This window comes from Mustelus asterias, chromosome 9 (assembly GCF_964213995.1).
Source record: "Mustelus asterias chromosome 9, sMusAst1.hap1.1, whole genome shotgun sequence".
Taxonomy (NCBI): Eukaryota; Metazoa; Chordata; class Chondrichthyes; order Carcharhiniformes; family Triakidae; genus Mustelus; species Mustelus asterias.
The window spans coordinates 66,063,767-66,075,977 of NC_135809.1; the positions used below are offsets into that span (position 1 = coordinate 66,063,767).

The window sequence follows — 12,211 nt, forward strand, 5'->3', positions numbered from 1 at the left end:
CCCTAGAGTTGGGCAGTTGCCATGGCCTACATGTGACTCCAGATCCACAGCAATGTTGTTGAATCTTAAATGCCTCTGAAACTCAGTTCAAGCACAATAAGGGATGGCCAATAAATGCTGGCCCTGTCAATGACACCCACATCACATTATGATTATACTGTGCTATTGATATATTTTATGGTTAAGGGGACAATTTTTAAGTTGATTTTTTCTGCAGGTAGTTGGTTTGTATGGAAGGAATACAGCTCAGATGCTGCAAAAGCAGGATAATTATTTATTTTAGCCATGTAGTGTTTCCTTAGGAGAGAGCTAATGGACTTCTGTTTACAAAAAAAAGGTCCCCTGCGGTTTTTGATTAAAGGAATGGAATGTGGGTTTTTGATTAGTTTGGTTGATCGATAGGGTCATGTGATGATGTGGTTAATGGGAGGAGCTAGGTATGCAGCAGAGAGAGAAAGAGCTTTCTGTTCAATTTCTGGTTGGTTTGTTTAAAGGCAGAAGTGTGCGCGCTCCTATGAAAATTAAAAACTCTCTGAAAGCTTAAAGGCTTTTAACACAATTTATATCAAGTATGCCTGGATTTGCAAACTGTGTTTAAAAGTGGCATTTACGTCTGAGTGATAAGAAAAAGTGACAGTGAAATAGTGATAAGTTAGAAATTAGAGTTGTTTCCTTTCATTTTTAACCTGTGCTTAATTTTGTTAGAGTTTTAATTATACTTAAACTGTGTTATGAATAAAGCTTGTTTAGATCAGTTTTATAAGCAGCTCTATCAGAATCTGTGTGGATTTAATTCAACTAAACAAATCAGTGGAACATGAGATCCACCCGATAGTGTCAGTGGATGACAGCCTTGTCAAACTCACCCAGAGTACTTTAGACTTTGATAGTTGCGTCTGGACAAATAATCCAGTTTGCTGACCGCATTTATAACACCATTCAGATGTTATTGTTTCAATAGATTGTCCTTTGGAATCTGCTGCTATAATGGTCGGTAATTCTGGGTCAGAATATGCCAATATTTCAGAAGAGATTGAAAATTAGTTAATCCTTCAAAAGCATTTTGCTGGTCCATATTCTAGCACCGCTATTGACCCTGTCTCAACAGCTGTCTCAAGGGTTCATTGATTTCTGCTAAATTTGATAGGAACTTGCCCACTTGATTGACCATCCCGTGGAATCTCTAAAGCTCTGTCTGTTCTAGAAATTTTCCAGAGAACAATGTTTCATGTTCCAGAAAGCATGGAAGCAGTAATATGCCACATGGATGACATACCGATACACCCATGAGAGAAGAGCATGATCACAGGGTCGGAGCAGTCCTGAGAGTCTTACAGGGCTAACATTAAATGAAAAATGTGAGTTTGCAAACCTATGATTAAATTACTAGGCCACACTGTACAAGCTATTGGAATTACAGAGAGTTTCCACAACTCAAAGAACACAGAACAATACAGCACAGAAACAGGCCCTTCAGTCCACCAAGCCTGTGCTGATTTCTAATCCTTATTTAGACCCACTATACGGTTTCTATCGCTCTGTTCGCATTCTGTCCATGTGTCTATCAAGATATGCCTTGGACCTTGCTAATGTGCCTGCTTCTACCACCTCCACTGGCAGTGTGTTCCAGGCATCCACCATCCTCTGTGAAAAACTTTCCCCCGTGTCTCCCCTAAACTTCCCCCTCTCACCTTGATCCTGTGCCCTCTTGTAGTTGACCTTTCCACCCTAGGAAAAAACCTCCGACTCTCCACCCTATCTATGCCTCTCATAATATTGTAGACTCTGTCAGGTCGCCCCTGAGCCTTCAGTGAAAACACTCCGAGTTTATCCAACCTCTCCACATACCTAAAACCCTCCAGACCAGCCAAACCAGACCAGGTAAATCTTCTTTATGCCCTCTCCAAAGTATCCACGTCCTTCTTGTAGCATGGCGATCAGAACTGCATGCAATACTCCCAATGTGACTGAACTTAAGTTTTATACAGCTGTAACATATCAATCATTCTTGTCACCTCCTCAAAAAACTCAAGTTGGTGAGACATGATCTTCCCTACACAAAATCATGTTGCCTATCACACCAAATCCATTTGCTTCAAAATATGAACAAATCCTGTCTCTCAGTATCTTCTCCAAAAGCTTCTCCAGTACTGATGCCAGGCTCACTGGCCTGCAATTCCCTTCTTAAACAAAGGAACAACATTGACTATTCTCCAGTCCTCTTGAATCTCGCCTGTTGCCAAAGAGGATGCAAAGATATCTATTAAGGTCCCAGCTAATTCCTCTCTTGTCTCCCACAGTACCCTGGGATAGATCCCATGTAGCTCTGGGGACTTGTCTACCTTAATGCATTTTAAGAGACCCAACACTTTTTCTTTACTTTATTGACCTACCCGAGAGTATTCACACACCCTTCCCTAACCTCAACAACTCTCATGTCACTCTCTTCGGTGATGCAAAGTACTCATTAAGGATCTCACCCCTTCCTCTGGCTTCATGCATAACCTCCCTTTATCCTTGAGTGGGCCTACTCTTTCCTGGCTACCCTCTTGTACCTATTATATGTATAAAATGCCTTGGGATTCTTTCCTGCTGCCCAAAGACATTTCATGGCCTCTTTAAGCCCTCCGAACTCCCCGTTTGAGCTCCTTCCTACTTTCTCTATATTCTTCAAGGGCTTTGTTTGTTTTTAGTTGCCTAGACCTTTATGTATGCTTCCTATTTTTGACTAAGCTGAAAATTTCCCCCGTCATCCAAGGTTTCCGAATCCTGCTATTCCTGTCCCATTTTTCAGGAACATGTCTATTATCAACTGATCTTTAAAGGACTCCCACATGTCAGATGTTGATTTACCCTCAAACAGCCGTTCCCAATCCACATTCTCCAAGTCTTGCCTAATAAGGTTATAGTTGGCCTTCCCCCAGTTTAACAACTTCACCTGAGGTCCACTCTTGTCCTCATATCTATAAGTATCCGAAAACTTAAAGAATTATGGTTACTATTCCCAAAATGCATGCCCCACTGAAACTTTGATCACCAATACCAGGTCCAGTGTGGCCCCCTCCCCTCCCTTGTTAGACTATCCACATACTGATTCAAAAACCCATCCTGCCCATCGAAACCTAAGTGAGTTACGAGGAAGTCAATATGGGGGAAGTCTAAATTGCCCACCGCAACAACCCTGTTATTTTCACATTTTTCCAGAATCTGATTACATTTCAGTTCCTCTATCTCCTGCTGGCAGCTGGGAGGTCTTGTAGTACAATCCCAGCATTGTGATTGCACCCTTCCTGTTCCTGAGCTCTACCCATAATGCCTCACAAGATCCCTCCAAGGTGTCCTCCCTCAACACAGCTGTGATATGCTCCCTAACCAGTAATGCAACTCCCCCGTCTCTTTTGCTTCTTCTCCTGTCTTGGCGAAAACATCAATATCCAGAACATTAAGGTGCCAAACCTATCCCTCTTTCAACCACGTCTCTGTGATAGTAACAACATCATAATTCCCCGCGTTAATCCAGGCTTTATGCTCATCCGCCTTACCTGTTATACTACTTGTATTGAAGCAAATACAGTTCAAACCTCCTGTCCTGCTGAGCTCAGCGACCTCTCCTGACTGCCCTTCTTCTTAGCTATATTTGCCTTAGTTTCAAGCTCCGGTTCCCACCCCCTTACCACACTAATTTAAACCCTCCTGAGCATCACTAGCAAACCTCCTGGCCAGGATATTGGTGTCCTTCCAGTTTAGATGCAATCTCTCCTTTTTACTGGTCCCACCTTCCCTGGAAGACATCCCAATGATCCACATATCTGAAGCCCTCCCTCCCCACATAAGTTCTTTAGCCATGTGTTCAACTGTGCTTTCTCTCTATTCCTTGCCTCAAGTAGCACATGACACACGGAGTAATCCTGAGATTGCTACCCTAGAGGTCTTGCTTTTTAGCTTACTACCTAACTCCCTTGGTTGTCGTTCCACGACCTAGTTACTGTTCCTGCCTATGTAATTTGTGCCAATGTGGATATGTGGGTGTGCCTCCTGTTTCAGGATGCCCTGTACCTGCTCAGACATCCACGACCCTGGCACCAGGGAGACACATACCATCCTGGAGACTCTGTCTTGGCCATAGAAGCCCCTGACTATCGAATCCCCAATAACAATTGCTACACCATGCTTTGTCCCTCCTTCTGTACAGCAGGGCCAGCTGTGGTGCCACTGCAGTGGCTGCTGCTGTCACCTGATGGGCCATCCCTTCATCAGTATCCAAAATGGAATACTTATTTGACAGAGGGATAGCCACAAGGGACTCCTGTATTGACTGTCTGCCCCATCCAGCGGTCTGCCATCTATATTCCTGTACCTTGGGTGTGACCATGTCTCTATAACTTCTATCTATGACGCTCTCCACCATTTGTGTGCTCCTTAGTGACTCCAACTGCTGCTCAGACTGATTCGTTTGTTCAATGAGTAGCTGAAGCTGGGTACACTTCCTGCAGATGCAATTATCAGGGACGCTCTCAGTATCCATGATTTACTACATCTCATAGGCGGAACACACAATCCCACCAACTGACATGACTAACCCTCTATTGACTGTTAGATTATAAGTTAAATTTTAATTAGCTACCTAAAAATTACAGTTATTACTTTCTAACAAATGAGCCTCCTAAATTTCTCCCTAGTATACTACCTTGTACTGTATGAGCCTTTTATAAAGACTGAAACACACTTACCCTGTACTGCAGTGAGATTCCTTCCCCTGCAGCACCAAGGGAATGAACAGCTCAACAAAAACGAGCATCTGACCAGCACTCACCAATCAGAAGCCATGCTCCCTTTATACTCTGTGACGTCAGGAACATTACTGCGAAAAATTTTCAGACTTTGTATCAAAGTTAGAACTAGTCATCCTCTGAACAAGAAAGAAATTGAAAAGACGCCGCCCAGAATTCAGCAGTTCGTACTATTATTGATGATTCATAACTATTACAGAGTTTGTGAAAGGAAAATGTCAAGCAACAGCAGCCATGATGTGGAAATGCCGGCGTTGGACTGGGGTAAACACAGTAAGAAGTTTAACAACCAGGTTAAAGTCCAACAGGTTTATTTGGTAGCAAAAGCCACACAAGCTTTCGGAGCTCCAAGCCCCTTCTTCAGGTGAGTGGGAATTCTGTTCACAAACAGGGCATATAAAGACACAAACTCAATTTACATGAATAATGGTTGGAATGCGAATACTTAAAGCTAATCAAGTCTTTAAGAAACAAACAACGTGAATGGAGAGAGCATCAAGACAGGCTAAAAAGATGTGTATTGTCTCCAGACAAGACAGCCAGTGAAACTCTGCAGGTCCAGGCAACTGTGGGGGTTACAAATAGTGTGACATGAACCCAATATCCCGGTTGAGGCCGTCCTCGTGTGTGCGGAACTTGGCTATCAGTTTCTGCTCAGCGACTCTGCGCTGCCGTGTGTCGCGAAGGCCGCCTTGGAGAACGCTTACCCGAATGTCAGAGGCCGAATGCCCGTGACCGCTGAAGTGCTCCCCAACAGGAAGAGAACAGTCTTGCCTGGTGATTGTCGAGCGGTGTTCATTCATCCGTTACATGGAATAGTCAGGACCAACTTGTCCTTGCTGCCTTTTATTTAACCCCTGAGCTAGTCCCAAGTGCCTGCGTTTGGCCCATATCCCTCGATACCCATCTTACCCATGTAACATCAAGCAACAGCAGACACATGGGGCGGGACCTTCTGGCCGTACTCGCCTCAAAACCAGAAAATCCCGCTAGACGTCAATGGACCTTTGCATGGTCCGTGTCCCACCCGCTACAGTTCCCATGGCAGGCGGGACGGGAAGCTTCGTGTACTGTCACGAATACCATCAGAAGGAACCGAGGATTTAAACTTCATCGAGGAGATTGAAACATGTATGTCCTTAATCACTCAGCAATTAACAGCTACTACTCGAAAGTTGCAGGAAATAAAGCAAGCCCAGAAATGGGATAGCGAATGTCTTCAAATCTGAGAATATTCTCTGGAAGGGTCGACAATCTGTATCCCCACGAATCCAATATCATGTCAGAATTTTGAACAGTGCAAGCACCTCGCTGTCATTGATGACCTACTCTTCTTCAGAAAGAGATTAGTCGTACTGAGAACCCTTCAGCTTGATAAGAACAAAGAACAAAGAACAGTACAGCACAGGAAACAGGCCCTTCGGCCCTCCAAGCCTGTGCCGCTCCTTGGTCCAACTAGACCAATCGTTTGTATCCCTCCATTCCCAGGCTGCTCATGTGACTATCCAGGTAAGTCTTAAACGATGTCAGCGTGCCTGCCTCCACCACCCTACTTGGCAGCGCATTCCAGGCCCCCACCACCCTCTGTGTAAAAAACGTCCCTCTGATATCTGAGTTATACTTCGCCCCTCTCACCTTGAGCCCGTGACCCCTCGTGATCGTCACCTCCGACCTGGGAAAAAGCTTCCCACTGTTCACCCTATCTATACCCTTCATAATCTTGTACACCTCTATTAGATCTCCCATCATTCTCCGTCTTTCCAAGGAGAACAACCCCAGTCTACCCAATCTCTCCTCATAGCTAAGACCCTCCATACCAGGCAACATCCTGGTAAACCTTCTCTGCACTCTCTCTAACGCCTCCACGTCCTTCTGGTAGTGCGGCGACCAGAACTGGACGCAGTACTCCAAATGTGGCCTAACCAGCGTTCTATACAGCTGCATCATCAGACTCCAGCTTTTATACTCTATACCCCGTCCTATAAAGGCAAGCATACCATATGCCTTCTTCACCACCTTCTCCACCTGTGTTGCCACCTTCAAGGATTTGTGGACTTGCACACCTAGGTCCCTCTGTGTTTCTATACTCCTGATGACTCTGCCATTTATTGTATAACTCCTCCCTACATTATTTCTTCCAAAATGCATCACTTTGCATTTATCCGGATTAAACTCCATCTGCCACCTCTCCGCCCAATTTTCCAGCCTATCTATATCCTGCTGTATTGCCCGACAATGCTCTTCGCTATCCGCAATTCCAGCCATCTTCGTGTCATCCGCAAACTTGCTGATTACACCAGTTACACCTTCTTCCAAATCATTTATATATATCACAAATAGCAGAGGTCCCAGTACAGAGCCCTGCGGAACACCACTGGTCACAGCCCTCCAGCCGGAAAAAGACCCTTCGACCACTACCCTCTGTCTCCTATGGCCAAGCCAGTTCTCCACCCATCTAGCCACTTCTCCTTGTATCCCATGAGCCTTAACCTTCTTAACCAACCTGCCATGTGGGACTTTGTCAAATGCCTTAGTGAAATCCATATAGACGACATCCACGGCCCTTCCTTCATCAACCGTTTTTGTCACTTCCTCAAAAAACTCCTCCAAATTTGTAAGGCACCATGATGTCTGTCACTAATGAGATTGTTCCGTTCTAAATGCACATACATCCTGTCTCTCAGAATCCTCTCCAACAACTTTCCTACCACGGACGTCAAGCTCACCGGCCTATAATTTCCTGGGTTATCCCTGCTACCCTTCTTAAACAACGGGACCACATTCGCTATCCTCCAATCCTCAGGGACCTCACCCGTGTCCAAAGAAGCGACAAAGATTTCCGTCAGAGGCCCAGCAATTTCATCTCTCGTCTCCCTGAGCAGTCGAGGATAGATGCCATCAGGCCCTGGGGCTTTGTCAGTTTTAATGTTCCCTAAAAAACCTAACACTTCCTCTCTTGTAATGGAGATTTTCTCTAACGGGTCAACACCTCCCTCCGAGACACTCCCGGTTAACACGCCCCTCTCCTTCGTGAATACCGATGCAAAGTATTCATTTAGGATCTCCCCTATTCCCTTGGGTTCTAAGCATAATTCCCCTCCTTTGTCCCTGAGAGGTCCGATTTTCTCCCTGACAACTCTTTTTTTCCTAACGTATGAATAGAATGCCTTAGGATTCTCCTTAATCCTGCCTGCCAAGAACATCTCGTGACCTCTTTTTGCCCTTCTAACTCCCCGTTTGAGATCTTTCCTACTCTCTCTGTATTCCTCCAGAGCTCCATCTGTTTTCAGTTGCCTGGACTTAACGTACGCCTCCCTTTTCATTTTAATCAGATCCTCAATTTCCCTGGTTATCCACGGCTCTCCAATCCTACCTTTCCTATCTTTCCTTTTTACAGGCACATGCCTATCCTGCAGCCTTATCAATAGTTCCTTAAAAGACTCCCACATGCCAGACGCGGACTTACCCTCGAACATCCTCTCCCAATCAACATCCACCAATTCCTGCCTAATCCGGCTATAGTCAGCCTTCCCCCAATTTAGCACCCTGCCCGTAGGACAGCACTCATCCTTGTCCATTACTATCCTAAAGTTAACAGAGTTGTGGTCACTATTTGCCACATGTTCCCCTACCGAAACTTTGACGACCTGACCGGGCTCATTTCCCAGAACTAGGTCCAGTATAGCCCCCTCTCTAGTCGGGCTATCTACATACTGTTCCAAAGAACCTTCCAGTACGCATTTTGCAAATTCCTCCCCGTCCGGACCCCCAGCTCTCAGCACTTTCCAGTCTGTGCCAGGGAAATTAAAGTCCCCCACTACAACAACCTATTTTTTCTGCACCTATCCAGAATCTCCTGACATATCCTTTCCTCCACTTCCCGTGGGCTGTTGGGTGGTCTGTAGTACACCCCCAGCATAGTGACTGCACCCTTCCTGTTTCTGAGTTCCACCCACAGCGACTCAGTACATGACCCCCCTAAGTTGTCTACCCTCTGCACCGCGGTAATATGCTCCTTAACTAATATCGCTACTCCCCCACCTTTTTTAGCCCCTCCTCTGTCTCGCCTAAAACACTTATACCCCGGAATATTCAGCTGCCAGTCCTGTCCTTTTAACCAAGTTTCCGTCACCGCAACCACATCCAAATTCCGCATAAGCATTAAGGCCCTAAGTTCGTCTGTTTTACCCGTTACGCTCCTCGCATTGAAGCAGATGCACTCCAGACCTCCAGGCCCAGTCAGGTTATCCTCCTCCAGAGTGCTCCTCTTCTTAGCTAGCCTTGCCCTGGCCCCCAGCTCAACCCCAGCCTCAGTATTTACTGACCTCCTGTTTTGTTCCCCACCCCCCTGCCACACTAGTTTAAATCCTGCCGAAACACTCTAGCAAAACTCCCAGCCAGGATATTTGCTCCCATCCAGTTGAGGTGTAACCCATCCTTTCTGTACAGTTGCCATTCTGACTTGAAGATTTCCCAGTTATCTATGAATTTAAAACCCTCCCTCTTGCACCAGTCCTTTAGCCACGCGTTCAACTGTAGAATCCCCCTGTTCCGAGCCTCACTTGCACTAGACACCGGGAGCAGTCCAGAGATTGCTACCCTGGAGGTCTGACTTTTTAGCCTAGCACCCAACTCCCTGAATTTCTCTCGTATGACCCCCCTGCTCTTCCTACCTACATCATTTTCACCAATGTGTACAATCACATCCGTTTGACTACCTTCCTTTTTAAATATGCTTCCTACCCTCTCGGAGACATCCAGTACCCCGGCACCAGGGAGGCAGACTACCATCCTGGATTCTCGTTCACTCCCACAGAACCGTCTGTCCGTGCCTCTAACCATTGCGTCCCCCACAACTATCGCTCTCCTAAACCCCTTCTTTCCCTTCCGGACCCCTGAGCCTGTCTCCGTGGAGGCGATCTGGTCCTCGTGGCTTACCCCTGGAGGGTCATCCCCTTCCACAGAATCCAAAACAATATACCTATTTTGGAGGGGGACAACCACAGGGGATCCCTCCACAGACTGCTCACTCCCTTCCCTTCTCCCATCTGTTGCCCATCCCTTTCTTTTATGGGAGACTGCCACTGGGGTACTTTCTGGCACATCACCCTTCTGACTATTACCCCTCCTAACTGTGACCCACGTGTCTTCCTTCCGAGACCCTGGTGTCACTACCTGACTATAACTTTTATCTATTAATCTCTCATTTTCCCTAACTGAACTGAGTTCATCGAGCCTCAGCTCCAGCTCCCTTACACGATCCTTCAGGAGTTGCAGTTCCACACATCTGGCACAGATATGGACTTCCGGGAGGCAAGTTGTCTCCAGGAACTCCCACATCCCACACCGAATGCAGTATACTGGCCTCCCACTCATACCAGCCATGTCCTTTTTAGTTTTTGGAAGATAAAACAAAAAAAGGGGTGTAACAGAAGAAAAACAAACAACCTTCCTCGCCTTCGCCGAAGCCCTGTGAGCCAAAGCCCTTCAGCTCTCACTCTGCCCCCTGTGAGCCAAAGCCCTTCAGCTCTCACTCTGCCCCCTGTGAGCCAAAGCCCTTCAGCTCTCACTCTGCCCCCTGTGAGCCAAAGCCCTTCAGCTCTCACTCTGCCCCCTGTGAGCCAAAGCCCTTCAGCTCTCACTCTGCCCCCTGCTCACTCCGCTGCCCGCTAACGACGCTGCCCGCTCAAAGGTGCGGCCTACTTTTAAACCCTCCAAAACCTTCCCAGGCTGCTGCTGGGCCTATTTCCTGTTTTGAAAAAAAAACCTCCGATTTTTTTCACAAATTTACCTGAAAAATATTTAAATAAATTAGTGCACAAACAAGCTCCCTTACCCTCAGCCTGCTCCTGTGGAACAATGAGGCTGAAACCTCCAAGTTAAGCACTTTTAAACCCTCCAAAACCTTCCCAGGCTGCTGCTGGGCCTATTTCCTGTTTTGAAAAAAAAACCTCTGATTTTTTTCACAAATTTAACTGAAAAATATTTAAATAAATTAGTGCACAAACAAGCTCCCTTACCCTCAGCCTGCTCCTGTGGAACAGTGATAGTCTTCAAATACTACACCATAGAACATAGAACATAGAACATTACAGCGCAGAACAGGCCCTTCGGCCCACGATGTTGCACCGACCAGTTAAAAAAAAAAACTGTGACCCTCCAACCTAAACCAATTTCTTTTCGTCCATGAACCTATCTACGGATCTCTTAAACGCCCCCAAACTAGGCGCATTTACAACTGATGCTGGCAGGGCATTCCAATCCCTCACCACCCTCTGGGTAAAGAACCTACCCCTGACATCGGTTCTATAACTACCCCCCCTCAATTTAAAGCCATGCCCCCTCGTGCTGGATTTCTCCATCAGAGGAAAAAGGCTATCACTATCCACCCTATCTAAACCTCTAATCATCTTATATGTTTCAATAAGATCCCCTCTTAGCCGCCGCCTTTCCAGCGAAAACAATCCCAAATCCCTCAGCCTCTCCTCATAGGATCTCCCCTCCATACCAGGCAACATCCTGGTAAACCTCCTCTGCACCCTCTCCAAAGCCTCCACATCCTTCCTGTAATGTGGGGACCAGAACTGCACACAGTACTCCAAGTGCGGCCGCACCAGAGTTGTGTACAGTTGCAACATAACGCTACGACTCCTAAATTCAATCCCCCTACCAATAAACGCCAAGACACCATATGCCTTCTTAACAACCTTATCTACTTGATTCCCAACTTTCAGGGATCTATGCACACATATACCTAGATCCCTCTGCTCCTCCACACTATTCAAAGTCCTCCCGTTAGCCCTATACTCAACACATCTGTTATTCCTACCAAAGTGAATTACCTCACACTTCTCCGCATTAAACTCCATCCGCCACCTCTCGGCCCAACTTTGCAACCTGTCTAAGTCTTCCTGCAAACTACGACACCCTTCCTCACTGTCTACCACACCACCGACTTTGGTGTCATCAGCAAATTTGCTAATCCACCCAACTATACCCTCATCCAGATCATTAATAAATATTACAAACAGCAGTGGCCCCAAAACAGATCCCTGAGGTACACCACTTGTAACCGCACTCCATGATGAATATTTACTATCAACCACCACCCTCTGTTTCCTATCCGCTAGCCAATTCCTGATCCAATTACCTAGATCTCCCCCAATCTCATACATCTGCATTTTCTGCAGAAGCCTACCATGGTGAACCTTATCAAACGCCTTACTAAAATCCATATATACCACGTCCACTGCCCTGCCCCCATCCACCTCCTTGGTCACTTTCTCAAAAAACTCAATAAGGTTAGTAAGGCACGACCTACCTGCCACAAAACCATGCTGACTATCACCTATCAATTCATTACTCTCCAAATAACTATAAATCCTATCCCTTATAATTTTTTCCAACATCTTGCCGACAAC

The 12,211-nt window shown here is 46.2% G+C and overlaps 1 protein-coding gene across 9 annotated transcripts in view; it reads left to right on the forward strand.

Annotated features, from left to right (window-relative positions):
* Positions 1 to 12,211, forward strand: part of LOC144498728 (protein-methionine sulfoxide oxidase mical3a-like) — a 702,250-nt gene that overhangs the window by 164,189 nt on the left and 525,850 nt on the right. The gene's annotated exons all lie outside the window — the stretch shown is intronic.